The sequence below is a fragment of the Hypanus sabinus genome, chromosome 2, assembly GCF_030144855.1.
Source record: "Hypanus sabinus isolate sHypSab1 chromosome 2, sHypSab1.hap1, whole genome shotgun sequence".
Classification (NCBI taxonomy): Eukaryota; Metazoa; Chordata; class Chondrichthyes; order Myliobatiformes; family Dasyatidae; genus Hypanus; species Hypanus sabinus.
In genome coordinates, this window is record NC_082707.1 from 157,539,398 (window position 1) to 157,558,792 (window position 19,395).

Sequence of the window (19,395 nt, forward strand, 5' to 3'; positions counted from 1 at the left end):
AGACAAGTATGCTCAGTGCAGAGAACATTATTCCCTTTTCCAATCTTCAGATGGGAAAATCTATTAAAAAGGCAAGACTCAGTCAGGGAACTCCAGTACTACCTGTCTTGTTCTTCATACTTCAGGGCTGGAACTCATTAGTCATAGGAAGGTTTCCTCTTTGTCTACATACATTCAATGTGGGATCAACACTTCCTGGAAGTATACAGGACATGTATCTTTCAGGTTGAACATTACAATGTCAGCTGTTTCTTAAGGTCCAAAATAATTGCCTCAGCTCCAGTCATCCAATTATAAACGTGTCACAACACCACTATTTATTCCAGAGCAACATGTTCAAAGTGAGTAGATATTAGCAGAAATCCCCATAGACATTTTTAGCAAAATATCAAATACAAGCAATCTGTAATAAACATAAGAAAATTAAAAAGAGACCAGGCAGCATTGATTGATGCAAATACATGTATGTCACCATATACAACACTGGGAATCATATTCTCGTGGGCAATTACAGCAGACACAAAAAACACAATAGAACTAATGAAAGACCACACCCAACAGGATGGACAAACTAAGAGAAAAAGACAATAAATATCGAGAACATGAGATGACGAGTCCTTGAAAATGAGTCCAATTTAGTGATAGGTGAGTGAAGTTATCCTCTCTGGTTCAAAAGCCTGATTATTGAGGAGTAATAATTGTTTCTGAACTTGCCGAAGTAGGTCCCAAAACTCCTATACCCTCTTCCCAAAGGCAGCAATGGGAAGAGCACATGGCCTGGATGGTGGGTGTCCTTAATGATGGATACTGCTTTCCTGTGATAGCACTCCATGTAGACGTGCTCAATTGTGAGGAGGCTTTTCCCAGGATTGACTGGGCTGTAACTGCTACTTTTTATAGGAAATACCTTACAAGGGCATTGGTGTTAACATACCAGGCTGTGGTGCAACCAGTCAGTAACCTCTCCAGCACACATCTATAGAAGTTAGTTGAAGTTTTAGATGTCATGCTGAATCTTGTCAAACTTTTAAGAAAGTAGATGCACTGCCGTACTTCCTTTGGCACTTACACGCTGGGCCCAGAAGTAATCTGAAATGATAACACCAAGGAATTTTAAGTTGCTGACCCTCCCATCTCTGATGAAGACTTGTTCATACACTTCTGGTTTCTTCCTCCTGAAGTCAACAATCATCTTCTTGTCTTCGTTGATATCGAGTGAGGTTGTTGTACCACTCAGCAAAATTTTCAATCACCCTCTTATATGCTGATTCATCACCACCCTCGATTCAGCCAACTGGAGGAAACCCAGGCAAAATTAAATATGGTACTGGAGCTGTGCTTAGCCTCAAAGTCATAAGTATAAGTGAGTAGAGCAGGGATCTAAGCACACAGCTTTGTGGTTCACCTGTGCAGACAAAGACTGTGGAGATGTTGTTGCCAATTCGAACTGACTGAGGTCTGTAAGTGAGGAAATTGAGGATCCAGTTGCACAATGAGGTATTGAGGCCTAGGGCTTGAAGTTTATTGATTAGCTTTGAAGGAATGATAAAATTGAATTCCAAGCTGTAGTCAATAAAGAGCACCCTGATGACTGCATCTTCACAATCCAGATCTTCCAGGATTGAGTGAAGAGCCAATAAAATGGCACCTGCTGTGGACGAGTTGTGATGGTAGGCAAATTGGAGTGTATCTAGTAATTTCCAGGCAGGAGTTGATACGTTTCAATACTAACCTTTCAAACCACTTCATTAATGTGGATACAAATGCTATTGTACGATAGTCATTGAGGCTGGGTACCAAGTTCCTCTTTGGCACCAGTTTACATAAAGCACCACTTGAAGCAGGTGGGTACCTCAAGACAACTAAAGCAAGAGATTAAAGATATTGGTGAACACTCTAGGCAATTGATCAGCACAGGTCTTTAGAAGACAGCTAAGTGATCAGATTTCCCAAAATGATGTCCAAGCATGGAACAGTCAGCATTCCTAATTGTAGTACAACAGTGGTCAAATGTGTTGGGACCCCTGGTGCTGCAGATGATATGTTAATAATAATCAGAGATTTCTTCACCCAAGGCTGATTGAAGTCCCCGACTATAATTTGAAAAGCATTGGAGAACAGCGTTTCTTGTTTGCTAATCACTGCATTCAAAATATTGATTGTTTGTTAAACATCGCTTTTGGCGGGATGTGAACTGTGGTCAGAATCACAGAAGAAAACTCTCTTGGTAATTAGAAGGGTTGGCATCATCAGATGTTCCCGATCAGGGGAACAAGAGAGCAACAGGATTGCTGCATGCAAGCATCACCAAGAGATTATCATGAATCATAGACCCCCACCTTTTGCCTTTTCAGAATCTGTAGTCTGGTCCATCCTGTGTATCAAATAGCCCTCGGGTTTTACTGATGTATCTGGAGTGAGCCATGTTTCTGTGTAACACAAAAGACAGCAATTCCACTTTTCCTGCCGATATAGTAATCTTACCCATAGGTCCTCAATTTTGTTTTCTAGCAACTGTACTTCTGCTAACAAGATGGTGTAGAAAGTTTCCTTCCTCAGCCTTTTAGCCTGGAGTCCTCTCCTCCTCCGGCATGGTGATGTACTTTCATCCACTTAAAGGTGCCATACCTGCATCCGTGAGAGTTAAGTCCACCAAGTTCTTCAGAGGATCACAAGACATAGGAGCAGAATTAGGCCATTCAGCCCATTGAGTCTGCTCTGCCATTCCACCATGGCTGATCCCGGATCCCACTCTACCCCATATATCTGCCCTCTCACCATATCCTTTGATGCCCTGACCAATCAGGAAACAATCAACTTCCACCTTAAATATACGCACAGATTTGGCCTCCACCGTAGTCTGTAGCAGAGCATTCCACAGATTTACAACTCTCTGGCTTAAAAATTTCCTCTTTATCCCTGTTCTAAACGGTAACATGCCCCCCCCCCCCCAATTTGAGACGATGTCCTCTAGTTCCAGATAGCCACATCATAGGAAACATTCCCTCCACATCCACCCTATCTAGTCCTTTCAACATTTGGTAGGTTTCAATGAGATTCCTCCACATTCTTGTAAATTCCACTGAGTACAGGCTCAAAGCTGCCAAATGCTCCTGATATTTTAACCCCTTAATCCTGGAATCATCCTCGTGAAACTCCTCTGGACTCACTCCAATGAAAGTGCATCCTTTCTGAGATATGGGGGCCAAAACAGCTGATAATACTCCATGCGGCCTGACCAATATCTTATGAAGTTTCAGCATTATCTCCTTGCTTTTATACTCTATTCTCCTTGAAACACATGCCAACATTGCTTTGCCTTCGTTAACACAGATTCAACCTGTAAATTAACCTTCTGGGAGTCTTGCACGAGGACTCCCAAGTCCCTCTGCACCTCTTAAGTTTGAACATTCTCCCAATTTAGATAATAATTCCTTTTATCAATAGATAATTGTTCCTTTTATCAAAATGCATCATCATACATTTCCCAATTGTGAAGTCGCTGGTTCATTAAGACCACCCAAAAGTACATTAATGGAACTACAATTCTCATTCTATTAACTCAGTTTTTCATAAACTTATATCTTATCAGAAGGAAACTTAAAGCAAGTCATATACAATACTAGTCAAAAAAGTGCCATGAACCCACAACATCTTTTGATTTCACATGTTAAACAGCTGTGCAACCTCATGCACCATTTCAAATATAGAATCTAAATCCAGTTTCCTACTGATTCATATTCACCTTAAATTGCAAAACACAACCATTGGTATATTTGCCAATGAATCAATTAAAAAAAGCTTTTTTTCCTATTAGAAAAAGCTTTTCCCAAATCTTCAAAATAACAGAATCGAAATGAAGCAAATAGGAATGGCTAAAAGTGTCAATTTTTATGTTCTTGTCTCAAAAAATGACAACTTTAACTTACGAACTTCTTATAGTCAAGACAATAACAGATAATAATGATTCACATCAACAATGCTAATTGTTCTACAATATAGTGTTACCAATACATTTAATATTGCTACTCAAGTGTCATGGCCTAAAGTGACATGAGCTAGTAAGCTGCTTGTAATTGTTTATGATGACAGGTCAACCAATCCGATACCTTGTTTTTCTCTGTACTTGCCTCATGTTACTTCCAGCAGGCTGTGTTTCTTTTTACTTTAGGTTTCCAACATTAGTAAAGCTTTGATTTATTTCAGATCACTGTCTACACTACTACAAAGAAAATCCAAGGAATGAGTTTGCAAATATTCAAAGGTCACACACGCCATTATGCATGTGCTTTCTATCTTGTCTATGCTTGGATTAAAAACGCAAGGCAAAAAACACAAAAACTACTGTCACAACAAAGAAAACAACCAATTCCCCTGTATGCTCAGGATCTATATTGTCAAACACTGACCGACATTTGGAAGGCCAGAATTTATAATAACTCTACCATTTTTCAAGATTCAAGTGATTACACTGTGATGTCCAAGGTGACACGCGGGCAGAACATAGAAAAATACAGCAGAGGAACATGTCCATCGCCCCACAATGTTGTGCCAAGCCAATGACAAGAGTATTCAAATGGGCAACTAAACTAATCCCTCTGCTTATACAATATCCACATTCTTCCATTTTCCTCACATTCATGTGCCTACCTAAACCTCACTTAAAAGTCTTTACTTTATCTGTTTCTACATCCAACCCAGGTTTATGTTCTACCGGCCTCGGTTTCTCAGAAATAGAAAACTTAAACCTTAATTCTTGCATTTAACTTCTCATCTTACACAACAATTTTTAGCAGCCTTCTTTGAAGACCAGTCACATTTATTTCATAACTATGGACAACCATCAACAAATGGGGCAAGGTGGACAAGACATATCGTCAAACCACGCTTCCCCTCATCAATGTCAAAGCCAAGAGTATTCAGTTCAACTAAAATGAGGTGAAATGTTATCACAATGGCAAAAATAAAGACTACATCTGTTCTAATTATAATTGATATATTAAATTTACAGCTTGATTTTAAACTGAAATTGGGAACTAACTACAAATCTAAATGTTCTTGCTTTACAAAGGGACCAACACAAGCAAAAAAATGGGAAGGAGCATAGTTATTAATTAGCAAGTACTGTATCCATATCAAACTGACCTAATAGCACTAACGGTGCTTACGTCGATGCTCGGGGCTCAGGTTTCCCTGCAGTGCCTCAACTCAGATCTCAGCAGTCGAAGAAAAGGAAAGTTGATGTACCCTAAATCATCTCACCACCGTTCACTCTGCAAATCGCGACTTACTGGATACTGTTGTCAGTAGAGGCCAAGGCTGCGGCCTAACCAGCTGTGTTTCGGCGATTCCTATATAAAAAAAGTTACCGAATTTTAAACAAAAGCTACACCAATACAACCCGTCCCTACCGAATCACAAGCCCGCCGCACCCTACTACCCTCAACCCGCTTGCATCCGGGATGTGGTTAAAAAACAACCGCTCACCTGAATTCGTGACCCTCTGTACCGGTCCCTCGGAAACAGAGTCACGATTCACGGGAAGAACCGGGGCTTAGTAGGCTGTGTGCCCGCAATATTCTTTCTGCACTCTCACGGAACTCCCTTACTGCTCTTCTAACTACTTGTCCAGTTACTACAGCCGTCGACCTCCCGGAATCTACCTCGGCCGTTGTTCCTCCCGCACTTAAGGCCGTGAGACAGCCAGTATCCCAGGATGCTGCGCGCTGAGGATTCCCGAGGCCACGGCCACTGCCGTGAGATCCGAGTGTTGTTGTTAGGTTCAAATGTGATGAGTTAGGGAAAACAGCCGCAGGCTTCCAGCAGTCACACCAGTGCGGTGTAAAAGTACATTTACTCTTCGAGAGACAAGGTATGACTTTTCAAAACTCGAAGACTAGGCGAGAGAAGCTGGCACTGTGATTTTAAAAAATGTATGACTAGTTTTTTTTTTGGCTTTCTGCTGAATAAGCAGTCGAAGTTATCAAAAACAGCAAGTTCAGGAAACAGTAGTCAAGTCACGCAGCGTCCGTGAAGAGATAACAGTATGTGAAAAGGAAGAGAAATACCGCGAGTAGTCTCACTCACTTCAGAGTGCGTTCTGACCTGCGAACGTACAAAGGAACAAAGATAATAGTTTTGGGGGGGGAAATAATATAAAGTAGTAGAATTACATGATTCACCAAAGGTGATTGAGGATGACATACTTCCACTCTGGGTTTTGTGGGTTCTGAGTTGCATCAAAACACCCATAGACTTCCACATTTGGAACAGTTGAAGTGGCCCTTTCCTTCCATGGCTTACGTTTCACCCTCCAGATGCTCCAAGTGAATGGCTTCGTGGCTCTCCATACCAAGTTAAACGTTCCTACTCCATTTTAAGTGAGCATGCGCCAGATAGTCCTTGGAGGCAGCAAGGAGGTTGCATTTCTTCAAGGAGCTTTTGAGCACATCCTTAAATTGTTACTTCAATAGGTAAAGCACATTCTTCTCAATGTATCTCAGTTCATGTCACAATAATAAACTAATTTATTGCCACCCCACCACCATCATCCAGCCAATTTAACCCTGGCAAATAATATGTAAAATCCTCAATACACTTGACACCAGCAACCTTCTACTTTCCGATGGTATTTACTCCTCCTGCCATTCCTGCAATTTCAATGTCCTGTCTCATTTTGATTCTGTTTACTGACCCTCTGCTTTCAATACTTAATGCAATTCAGTCTGAACCTGAGTGGCACCCTTCTATTTGTTATGTGCTCTGTGACCTACTGGCCTCAGGATTCAAGTTCAAAGTAAATTTTTTATCAAAGTACATATATGTCACAATGTACATCTTTTAGGATTTGTTTTCTTGCAGGCATACTCAGTAAATCCAGGAAACACAATAGAATCAATGAAAGACCATACCCAACAAGACAATCAAACAACCAATGCATTAAAGACAACAAAGTGTGCAAATACAGAAGAGCAAAATGATAAAAAATAAATAAGCAATAAATATTGACAACATGATGGGAGTGAGTGAAGTTATCCCCACTGGTTCAAAAGCCTGATGGTTGAGGGCTAATAACTGTTCCTAAACCTAATAGTGTACATCCTGAGGCTCTGTACCTTCTTCCTGATGGCAGTACTGAAGAGACCATGGCTGGATGGTGGGGTTCTGTGATAATAGATGCTGTTTTTCTGCAACAGTGCTCCACATAGATGGAGGGGAGAGCTTTACCCATGATGGATTGGGCCATATCCTCGACTTTTTTTTGGATTTTCCATTCAAAGGCATTAATGTTTCCATACCAAGCTGTAGCCAGTCAATATCCTCTCCACCATACGTCTATAGAAGTTTGTCAAAGTTTTCGTAAACTTCTAAGGAAGTAGGAGGACTGCTGTGCTTTCTTCGTAATTGCACTTACATGCTGGGCCCAGGATAGATCCTCTAAAATGATAACACCAAGGAATTTAAAGTTGCTGACCCTTGATGAGGGCTGGCTCACAGACCTCTGGTGTCCTCTTCCTGAAGTCAAAAACCAGCTGCTTGGTTGTGTTTACGTTGAGTGAAAGGTTGGTGTTGTGACACCATTCAGCCAGATTTTTAATTGCCCTTTTAAATGCTGATTCATCATCACCTTTTAGTCAGCCTATGACAGTGGTGTTGTCAAATATGGTATTGGAGTTGTGCTTAGCCTTACAGGCAGAAGTATAAAATTAATAGAGCAGGGGGCTAAGCACACAGCCTTGTTTGAATTCAGATTCAAACTTCTGTTCTTAATTATAGTTCTCATTTTTTCTTCTTTAGGATGGTCTGCTGTAGTGGGATGAAGTATTTCTATTTATAAGATGAATGTGTGGAAACCTTCCATTCCAACTGCCGTCAACTAGCTACTGAATCCTCTTGAATTTTTGAAAAAAAAAAGAATATTGATATCACTTCTACCATTTAAATATTTCCTCTTAGCTAAAAGCCTACTAAAATGGAATTGAAAAGAACAATTTCCACAGATCCAGGCAATTCAGTGCTTTTGAGACAAAAATGCAATTTTGACTGCTTTATAAAATTCCCCTTCAAAAATTTCTACATTCACAACTAAATATTACAAGATGTTTGGATCTGTTGAAATATCTTTGCATCTGATGTGACCAACTTCCCTTCTGCTAAGTTATGCATAACGGTATATATTTCCAGTGCAATTTCACATAGATGATTTCAATAGCCCTGACTAGTTTTTGAAAATTGGTTCTATGTTTACTGTACTTGCAAAAACAGGTCATAAATTGATGTAAGGATTGTAAAGATATTTTTCAACAGGTTTGGTGACTTTTCTTGTGATAGAAAACACAATGAGGAGGGATTGAGCCCCAGAGAATGATATTTTTTGTTGACTACTAATTCAGTTCAACCAATAATGCTAATTGGGAGCATAAATTGGAAATTTATTGGAATACTAAGTAGATTGATAACTTCACTTAAATAAGTTAGTTCAACACTAACTTTGTTAGTTCACTAATTCAGTTTCATTAGTTTTTTTATTGCTACAATGTTGTGTGTCTTTGTTGGTTTTGTAATAGAGGATTGAATGTACCTTTTTCAATTTTGGAACTTTGTTATTTTGGAAGCATATCATATAGTGTCGATTTCCTGGCTTAATCTCTCAGCGGTCTTAGTTTGTTTTAAAGTAGCTGCTACATTTTGTCAACAGAAAATAGTTACTCCAAATGAACAACAATCTATGCAAAGGATTGCCTCAGAGCTGTTGGAGAAATTCAAATTGCTGCACTGAGAACTGTGCATCGAAACTGGAGCAGCTTGCAGCAAGTATCGACCTTTTGTTGACTCATGCTGTGTGTTTGTGGTTTGAACACAGTTTTGAATGGTCTGTGCCACCCGTCCATTGTTGCTCAATCGTGCGGTGCTTGCCCGAGGGTTTGTCACTTTGATTTATTGAAGTGCTGAAATATTCTGGTTGCCAATGTTTGAATTGAAGGCTGTTTCTTCAGTCTGGTAGAAGTGCAGACAGTTAGTTGACTACGTTTATTGAACCGAATATCGCTGGTGCAGTGGGTGAACAAAGAGTTAATTGTGAGTGGTGCAAAAAGGAGAAAGTTACATTTGTGAATCGAAGAATGGAAGTGATGTCAGCGGTCCTCACATCAGGGCTGGAAAAAGAGAAATTAAGCTTACTTTAAAACTTTAGCAGGTAGAATTGAAAGTTTTCAAAAGGAATATAAAATCAATATGAACAAAATTAAAGGCTTAATACCATATTGGGTGGCAGAGTGGAGATACATCTGTATCAGAGGTGTAAATCACTCCTTCCCTCCGCTAGCCTGTAGGTCACCCTTGGGCAAAGCGTAACCTGATCAATGTCACATGAAGACATGGAAACAGGGGGTGGATGGTCGTATGAACAGCTGCTGCACATCACAAGTCCTAGTTTTGCGACTACTGATGCCAGGCAAATAATCACTGAAGAATATTGATAATGGCTGGGTAACCATCTTGTTAATTGCCTGGAAGCAGGCAATGACAAACTACTTCTGTGGAAATATTTGCCAAGAACAGTCATGGTCATAAGACCATGATCGCCCACGTCGTATGACACAGCACATAATGATAATAATGAATACCATCAATTAAGGATCTAATGGGAAATAAGGAAAATTACTTGCAAGTGCAATCTCATCTTGAGGACTTGACTAGTCTCCGTGAAGCTGTTGCTAAGCAACATCACATGTTGATCTTATTATTTCCCAAGGTCAAGCAAGAAAAACAGAACCAGTGTTTTTCAAACAGATGACTTATTAGTGCACTCTTCTTCTTTTTCTTCAGCTGTCCATCGATCTTTGATGATGACTGAGGCCTGGGCAAGGTTGTATGGAAGACCTGCAGTTGTCCAAGCTGCAAGTCTCCCCTCTCCACACCACCGATGTTGTCCAAGGGAAGGGCATTAGGACCCATACAGCTCGGCACCAGTGTCATCGCAGAGCAATGTGTGGTTAAGTGCTTTACTCAAGGATACAACATGCTGCCTCAGCTGAGGCTTGAAATAGCGACCTTCAGATCAATAGACCAACGCCTTAACCACTTGGCCACGCGCCACACACTAGTGCAGTCACAGAGGATATGAAACAATGTTTAACCCAAAAATGTTCCGTTGAAGGTGATGTTGCTTCAACAAGTGAATAGGTGTTTCACCTTCCATCAGACGATGTTTGTCAAATTCCAAGGCAAGTTTTGACTATGCATAGAACAGAGGTCCCACAGGATGATACAGACCTGAGCAACAGTGTGTTAAATGTCAGTGCTCGAAGTTCTACTGCAGGCAGAGCATCTTCTGTATCTAATACATCCTCTGCAAGCATTAAGATAGAGGCTGATTTAGCTACATTAATTACACAGCAACAATGATCAAAGGACAAACATGCACTGGAAGAGCAAGAGGAACAGCTACAGAAAAGAGAGGAGCAGCTTAAGCTGCAGGAAGAAATTTGCATGTAGGAGGCCAAGATTAATGTGCTAAGGGCTTCATGTGTGCCAAGTGGTGAAAGTGCTCCAGCAGGACAGTCCTGTGGTGTGAGTTCTGATATTGATAGGGCACAGAAGTTAACTCAAACAGTCAATGTCAATGTTGATTCATTTGTTCTTCAAGTGTCTGTGAAACATGAACATGACCCCCCCCCCCCCCTCCGCCCCAAGAGATTGTTCAGAGTTTTTACACACAGCTTGCACCAATGAGTACTCTGAATCTATGTCATATCGAACTGCTCTTGTTTTGGACAAAAGAAGTTAGAATAGTATTATTGATATTATGAGGAAACAAATGAAATAACAACCTTGTTGGTACAACGACAACCAACGCATTTCATCATTGCCTAAAAGAGATTTTCAAATCTTTGATGAAGGTCCGTGCAGTATCATGTATTCATGAGGGGTTTTGAAAATAATGTTGCAGGCAAGACTGACAGCTATAGTAAACACACAGTCTCGGCCCAAAATGTTGACCGCTCGTTTCAATGGATGCTGCCCGACTTGATGAGTTCCTCCGGCTTGTTTGTATGTGTTGACAGGGATAGTGACTGCCTGTATTTCCCTGAACAGTACACTAGGGGTTGCCCTTGAGAACTTAGCAGAAGTTGCCAGCACGGAGAAATCTGCTGATGCTGGAAATTAAAGCAACACGCACAAAATGCTGGTGGAACGTAGCAGGCCAGGCAGCATCTATAGGAAGAAGTACAATCGACATTTGAGGCCGAGACCCTTCGTCAGTCCTGCATTCCACCAGCATTTTGAGAAGTTGCCAGCATGTTGACACTAAGAAACGATCATTAAAAGCTAAGGTTTTGCGATGGGAACATTTTGGTAATGAATAGAAAATTGTGTCTGCCCACATGCAGGCTCTTTCTTGGGTACCTATCAAATCTGAATATGTGAAAACACTTAAAGCCTACATTCTTTTTCTTACACAAACAAGAGAAAATCTGAAAATGCTGGAAATCCAAGGAATACACGCAAAATGCCAGAGGAGCTCAGCAGGCCAGGCAGCATCAATGGAAAAAAGTAGAATCAATGTTTCAGGCTGAGAACCTTCAGCAGTCGTTTTCTTAGAGGGTGTTGCAAAGCTATGGAAGAAGTCCAGTACATAAATCAGCTGGACATGCCTGCTCATATGTCAATTGCACTATGTGCTTAGGGATAAATGGAGAATGGTCTAAAAACAGCAAGAAAGATATAACCTTAAGATTACTTTCACTGAACTTGTTGATTTTATTGATGGGTAAGTAAGGATTACTACACACCCAGTGTTTGGAAATGTACAGGATGCTACATCACCAACAATAAGCAAAGGTGTAAACAAAATTAAGTCATAATTTCATTCTAAAGCTAAAGGAAGCAGCTTTGCCACTACTGTGGCCCTGTGAGAAGTAAAGGAAACACTTCTTTCTTTAATGATTCTTTAGCCTGTGAGTGGTTCTTTGGCCAGAGATTGGTAAATCTGTGGAATTGATTGCTATAGGCCGCTGTGGAGGCCACGTCATTAGGTATATTTAAAGCAGAGGTTGATAGATTCTTGATTAGTTGGGGCATGAAGGGATATGGGAGAAGGCAAGAAATTGGAGCTGAGAGGGAAATGGATCATCCATGATGAAATAATGGAACAGACTCGATGGACCAAATGGCCTAATTCTGTCCTGACGAAGGGTCTCGGCCCGAAACATCGACAGTGCTTCTCCTTATAGATGCTGCCTGGCCTGCTGTATTTCACCAGCATTTCGTGTGTGTGGCCTACTTCTGCTCCTATTTCTTAAGGTCCTGTGCTCTAACTGAGGCTAGAACTAATGAAACGGAAATAGTTCATCAGTTTGTCTGTTCTGCAAGGGTGAACTTCGGATACGTACCCTCGGCTGGTGAAAAGGGCTCTTTGTGAAAAGAAATGGTTTCTGCTTGGCTATCTGTGTATAGGACTCATCAGTAAGGGCTGCAGCAAGCATCGTTCATGCATGGTGTGCAATGGCAAGCATCGCAGCAGACATCATAGTCACTCTGAAGAAAAGGGTGCAGATTCAAAACATCTGTTATTTATTTATATCTGCATTTGCACAGTTTATTTACAGTTAACAGTTCCTGATATTTACAGTTTACATTTACTGTTCTATAGATTTGTTAAGTACGGCTGCAGAAAGAGAATCTCTGGGTTGTACACGGTGACCTGTATGTGTTACTCTTGGGCTCGGCCAGCAGGCATTCATCTGGGGAAGACAACTTCTGGCTCAGCCAAACTAAGAAATCTTGTTTGTGTGGATGCTGAGTGATGTGTTGCCCGGTTACAAATCCTCACCGCAAAATATCAGATAGTACACCATATACACCATATAACTTTATAAATCTTAATCTGAATATAGGGTTAGTAAAGAAAGTAAAAAGAAAAAGAGCCCATTTTAAGGCAGAAAGTCAAAAGTGCACATTGGAGTTCACTGATACAACTATTCATCAACCATCGACCTCCTCTGTGCGTTGCCGACCTTCGGACCCTCGCTTCCAGTCCACTCCGTCTGGTCTCCCAGCTCCCTCCACACCCGTCTTCCTTCTTCTTCTCTTGCTGACAAAAAACTGTGAAAATCTCTCTTCCAGACTCACAAGAAAGAGCAACATCCCTCTCATTGGATAACATACATTCCAAAGTCCCAGTTATCTTTAGTCATAATCCAAACATTGCTGCTACAGAGAAACCATTAAATTAGCAGTGAAACTTTACAGCATGTTGCATATGTACTTTGATAATAAATTTACTTTGAACAAGCCATGAAAGAAACAGACACAGCAATGAGTAGTGCCCAGGTATCTAATGGCTTTACAAGGGCTGGTGATCATGATTGTAAACTTCCAGTACAAGTGAAATCTAAGAAGGGTAACAACACGGTGGTTACTTATGCTTTCCTAGAAGTACAGCAGTGCTTGGAACAGCTCCATGAACAAGCCCAACCTCACAGGAAAAAGGACACACATTATCTTACACACCATGGGTCAAAAGAAGATCGTGAGTAGCTGCATTGTTTCAGGATTGGAAGTGTCTGGCTTAGATAATGAAAACTATTATGAACTACTTAACATCTATATGCTGAAAAGTATGCCTGTCCATAAATGGAACATTCCACGAGAGGGGGATTTCCAGGGATGGTCTCACCTAAAGCGTGTCCATTTGACAGCGATTGATTCAGAAGCTGAGCTGCTAATAGAGCCAAATGTGGCTAAAGCATTGGAGCCATTGCAAGTGATTCACAGTCTTAATGATGGACATAATGCAACCAGAACAGTATTGAGCTGGACTGTTAATGGACCACTGAAAGGAGACAATGGTGGTGGGAGAGACTGCAAAGCATCTCAGGTTTGAACTAAGATGAGCTTTGACAGCAGCAGTTTAAAGCAGACTTCCCTGAAAGCAGTCTGGATGAACAACCTAGTTTGTCAAGAGAAGACCAAAAATTTATAGAGCTGGTTGCAAATTCTGTAAAACTGGTGGTTGGCCACTACCAGATTAGTTTATCTTTGAGAAAGAAGGGGGAGAACATGCCAAGTAATAGGAGGATTGCAGAACAGCATGTTCTAAATCTAAGGAAGAGGTTTAAGGACGATTTGTCTTTTCACACTGACTACACAACTTTCATGTGATATCATCTCCAAAGGTTATGCCGAAAGAGTGCTAGCAGAGGATCTGGAATGCAGTGATGCGGAAGTCTGATATATTCCACGTTGTAGTGTTTATCACCCCAGAAAAGAGAAAGGGAAACTTCATGTTTTGTTTAGTGTGGAGTGACTTTTCAGGGAATGCTACTTAATGCTCTGCTTTTACAAAGATCATACTAGCTCATTGATTGGACTCATAGCCAGATTCATAACCAGTAGTGATCATGGCAGAGATTGAATTAATATTTCACAGGTACCAGTGGAAGATGCAGATCTGCTGAGGTTTCTCTAGTGGCCTGATGGTGACCTCAGCTCTGATATGGTGGACTTTTATATGGTGGTACATCTCTTTAAAGTAACTTCATCACCAAGCATTGTCAACTTCACTCTTAGGAAATGCACAGAAGGCAATGAAGAACAGTTCTTCATTGATAATAGACAAGGTTTTGTATTGTTTCTATGTTGACGACTGACTTGTGTCATTGTCCTCTGAGGAAGAAGTGGTGTCTCGCTATTCTGACCTTATATCCATTTTTGCTAGAGGTGGCTTTAGAGTCACAAGGTGTCTAAGGAACAGACATAGTGTGCTAGCTGTGATACCAAAAGAGCAAAGAGTGAAAGACATGAAGGATTTGGATTTGGATCAAGGTATACCTTCAGTGGAGAGAGTACTGGGTGTGCAATGTTGCATTCAGTCTGATTGCAAATTTAAAATCACAATCCAAGATAGACCAATCACTGGACAGGGGATCCTCTCCAAAGTTAGTTCCATCTGTGATCTTCAGGAATCTTGAGTCCAATGGTGCTATCTGCTAAGAAGATCCTACAAGATCTATGTAAGTAAGTGCTTGGCTGGGATGACACTATACCAACATCAGTTGCTCATGAATGGACAAGCTGGCTGAAAGAAGTCTGCCAATGGGAAGACTTTAAAGGTTGTTAGATATTTGAAACCTCTGGAGTTTGGAGAAGATACTGCTGCATAGTTACACCATTTTACAGATGCAAGCAAAGATGGTATGGAACAGTGACCTACCTATTGTTGCACAGCATGCACTATCAGGTGCGCTGTGCTTTTATCACAGGAAAATCTACGGGGGCTCTGGTGAAGTCAGTTTCCATCTCTCAAATGGAGCTCACCACTGCTACAATGGCAAGCCACTTGAACACGTGGAGGAGGGAGTTGCATGTGCAGTTTCAGGACTCAGTGTTTTGTTCTGATAGTACTTCTGTGCTGAAGTATATCAAAAATGAAACTTCCATGTTCCAAACCTTCGTCGCAAACAGAGTTTCAGTAATTCTTAAGGTATCACAAGCATCTCAGTTGGAGGTATGTAAACATCTAGTAATGTGGCATCTAGGCAGTTGAAAGTGAAAGCATTCCTGAGGAGTGAGACATAGGCCTCAGGGCCTCAATATCTTCTTCAGCCTGAAAGTGAATGGCCTGTGAATCCCAATTCTTCTGGAAAACTTCTGCTAGATGACCTGGAAGTGAAGGGGAATGTTACAATGAATGCTATGTAAATTGAAGGGAAGGTGGATGCAGTAACACGTACAATCCATCATTTCTCATCTTGAATCTGTTTGAGAAAGACAAGTGACCTGGATTCTGAGATTTAAGAAACTGCTCTTGTTTCTTAGTCACAAGAGAAAGCAAATGAATATTTGCTCACTGACTTGGATGAAGGACGACAAGGGTATTCTTTGGTGTGGGGGGGAGAGAGAGAGAAGAGATCGAGAAGGCCAAGGATCAGACCAGGTGAGACTGTCTCTCACTGGAGGAGTTCAGAAAGGCTGAAATGGATATCATTGGGTTTTGCCATAGAAAGAGATTTCCAGATGAATTCTTAAGTTTACAAAGTGGAGGAAGTGTGAAAAGGAACAGCCATATTTTCAAGCTCAATCCAGTCCTTGAAGATGGTGTTTTGAGAGTTGCTGGACAACTTAATAGGGCAGCCATGCCTGTAGAGTTTAAACATCATGTTATACTGGCAAAGGATATTCATATCTCTGACGTCATTCTGAGGCCATTATATGAAGAGGTGGGACATGGTAACCTTATGTTATCCATTTGCACCAAAATGACTGGATTCCCAGTGCCCATACAGTGTTAACAAGAATCCTGCCTTAGTGTGTTGTTTATCACTGGTTGCAGGCAGCTCCAGGATGCTAGCACATGGCAGATCTACTTTTGGACGGGGTCTCTCCAGATAAACTTCCATTTACAGGTGTAGGAGTAGATTACTGTGAGGGGAAGAGCCAAAAGAGTACAGTGAAGAGGTATGGGGTCATATTTACCTGTCTAGCTGCACAAGCTGTTCACATTGAAGTGGCATCTTCTTTAGATACAGATTTCTTTGTTAATGCACTGTGATGCTTTATAGCAAGAAAAGGACAGGTTTGTGAACAGTGCTGTAATAATATGACAAACTTTGTTGGAGCTATGTGCAAGTTGCGAGAAGGTTGATGCTGCATCACCACTCAACTAGCTGATCTGTCTCGCCCCTGTATGTCTATTCATCACCATCTGAAATACTGCTGACGATAATTGTGTCATCAACAAATTTATAGATGGCATTTGAGCTCTGTCCAGCCACACAATCATCGGTGTAGCAAGAGTAGAGCAGTGGGCTAAACACACATCCATGAGGTGTGCCATTGTTGATTATCGGCGAGGTGGCAATGTTATTTCCGATCCACCCAGACTGTGGTCTTCCAGTGAGGAAGTAGAGGTTCCAGTTGCAGAGGGAGGTACAAAGGCCCAAGTTGTGGGCCTGTAGGAATGATTGTATTAAACGCTGAGCCTTAGTGAATGAACAGCATCTTGGCATAAGTATTAGTGTTATCCAGGTGAACCAAGACAGCTTTAAGAGATAATGAGAACACATTTGCTGTAGATCTACTGTAGCAGTAGGTAAATTGCAATCGGTCCAGGTTCTTGCTGAAGCAGGAGTTCATTCTAGTCGTAACCAATCTCTCAAAGCATTTTATCACAGTAAATGTGTGTACTACTGGATGATCATCATTAAGGCAGCTTACCCTGTTATTCTTGGTCACTGGTATGATTGTTGCCCTTTAGAAGCAGGTGAAAATGTACAACTGTAGCAATGAGAGATTAAAAATGTCTTTGAACACACCCACTAGTTGGTTGGCACAGGTTTTTAGAGACCTATCAGGTACCCCTTCAGGGCTTGTCACCTTGCTTGGGTTCACCCTCTTGAAAGATGATCTGACATCGGCCTTCAAGGCAGACATCACAGGGTGACCGGGTGCCACAGGATCCTCATAGCTGTAGTTTTATTCTGTTTTTCAAAGTGTGCATAAAAGGCATTGAACTCATTTGGGAGTGAAGCATCTCTGTCATGTGCTTTGTTGAAAGTAATGACCTCTAAACCCTGCCAGAGTTGACATGGTTCAGATTCCACCTCTATCCTCATTCAGAAATGTTCTCTTGCTCTTAACATAGCCTTCTGGAAGTCATACCTGGCCTTGTGTAGCCCTGGATACTAGACTTGAATGCAACTACCGGTGCTGCTGTCTTGTCTCTGCCTGTACTCAGGGAGCAGAAGTACAGCCAGGTGATCAGACTTCCCACTATGTGAGCATGGGGTGGCATGGTAAGCACTCTTGATGGTTCTATAACAGTGATCCAGTGTGTTGGCTCCTCTAGTTTCACAACTGGTATGTTGGTAATAATTATTTAGAGATCTTTTCAAGCTGCCCTAGTTAAAATACCCCAAATGATGAGGAAGGCATCTGGGTTGGCTGTTTTATGCCTGTTGATTACGTTGCTCTGTGCATCTAGAGCCTGTTTGATACAAGCCTGAGGTGGGACATACACTACTATCAAGTTGATGGCTGAAAATTCCTGTGACAGATAAAATGGACGACACTTGATTCCAAGATGTTCCAGGTTGAGTGAGCAGGACTGGGACAGCACTGCCATATTTGTACACCACAATGTGTTGATCATAAAGCATACTCCACCTCCACTGCCTTTGAAAGACTCAGCAGTCCTATGTTGGTGATTTGTGAAGTCAGCAGGCTGTATCACTACATCTGGAATGGCGGGGATAACCAAGACTCCGTGAAACATAAAACAACAGGTATTAATGTCCCTCTGGTACAGCAATCTTGCTCTTAGATCATCAATCTTATTTACCAGAGACTGTACATTTACCAGTAGAATAGTGCTAGCCAAAACCCTTGTCTCCTTAAATGAACTTTTAAACCAGTGTGTCATCCTCTCTTCTGCTGTCTTAAAGGGAAATGTACCAGCCAAAAGAGATCCTCCAAGATTCGCTGACTTTGAGTAACAATAGATTTTTTAGTTGCCTTAAAACAATGTCACTTACTGTATTGTCCATGGCTGTAGCTGAGGATTTCAGCTGTAGCAGTCTAAATACTTGATGATTTCCATCAGAGCTCCTCGCACAAATCTTAATGGCGCCCTGAAAGTTGAAACTCAGTTTCCTCACAGGAGACATTGTGGTTTAGCAGATGAATGTGTGGCTGAGAAACTGGTGCAGGTGGTAGGGCGCAGGGATTCAGGTTTATGAATCATTAGGATCTCTTCTGGAGAAGTTATGACCTTCTCCAAAAGGGATGAGTTACACCTGAGGGAGTCCAATATCCTTGCGGGCAAGTTGGCTAGAGTTGTTCAGGGTGGGTTCAAACTAACTTAGGGGGTCGGGAACCAGAGTGATAGCACTGAAGATGAGGTTATTGGTTTACAAACAGGCAATGTGTAGTGAGACTCATAGCAAGGAGAGGCTGAAGATAGGGCCACATTGCAGTCAACAGTATGAGTGGCAACATAAAAAACGGACAAAATCGAAAAAGGTGAATACAGGACTAAAGGTGTTATATTCGAATACACATAGTATACAAAATAAGGTCGATGAACTTGTAGCACTGTTACATATTGGCAAGTATGATGTTGTAGGCATTATTGAATCATGGCTAGAAGAAGATTATAGCTGGGAGCTTAATGTCCAACGATACACATTGTGTCAAAAGGACAGACAAGAAGGCAGAGGGGTTGGTGTGACTCTGTTGGTAAAAAATGAAATGAAATCATTAAAAAGAGATTACCTCTATCAGAAGGTCTTAAATCATTGTAGATAGGGAGATAAGGTTAAGGAACTGCAATGGTAAAAATACCCTGATGGGAGTTATATATGCCCCCCCCCAAACCGTAGTAGGGATATGGTA

The 19,395-nt window shown here is 41.3% G+C and overlaps 1 protein-coding gene and 1 long non-coding RNA gene across 5 annotated transcripts in view; one reads left to right on the forward strand and one right to left on the reverse strand.

Moving 5' to 3' along the window:
• LOC132385440 (F-box only protein 34-like) overlaps window positions 1-5,793 on the reverse strand; it is a 43,926-nt gene extending 38,133 nt beyond the window's left edge. Inside the window, exons 1-3 of one of the 3 annotated variants that reach the window (XR_009509184.1) lie at window positions 5,488-5,793; window positions 5,146-5,351; window positions 2,341-2,429 (exon numbers count right to left, since the gene is read on the reverse strand). The gene's annotated coding sequence lies outside the window, so the exon portion shown is untranslated. Of the gene's footprint in view, window positions 1-2,340; window positions 2,430-5,145; window positions 5,352-5,487 lie in introns of those variants that run through there. The other 2 variants (XM_059957524.1, XM_059957516.1) reach the window with 2 other exon arrangements.
• The window catches only part of LOC132385483 (uncharacterized), a 28,992-nt gene continuing 15,328 nt past the window's right edge, over window positions 5,732-19,395 (forward strand). For both annotated transcript variants that reach the window (XR_009509189.1, XR_009509190.1), the window contains exons 1-2: window positions 5,732-5,872; window positions 9,829-18,287. This is a non-coding gene — a long non-coding RNA (uncharacterized LOC132385483). The remainder of the gene's footprint in view (window positions 5,873-9,828; window positions 18,288-19,395) is intronic.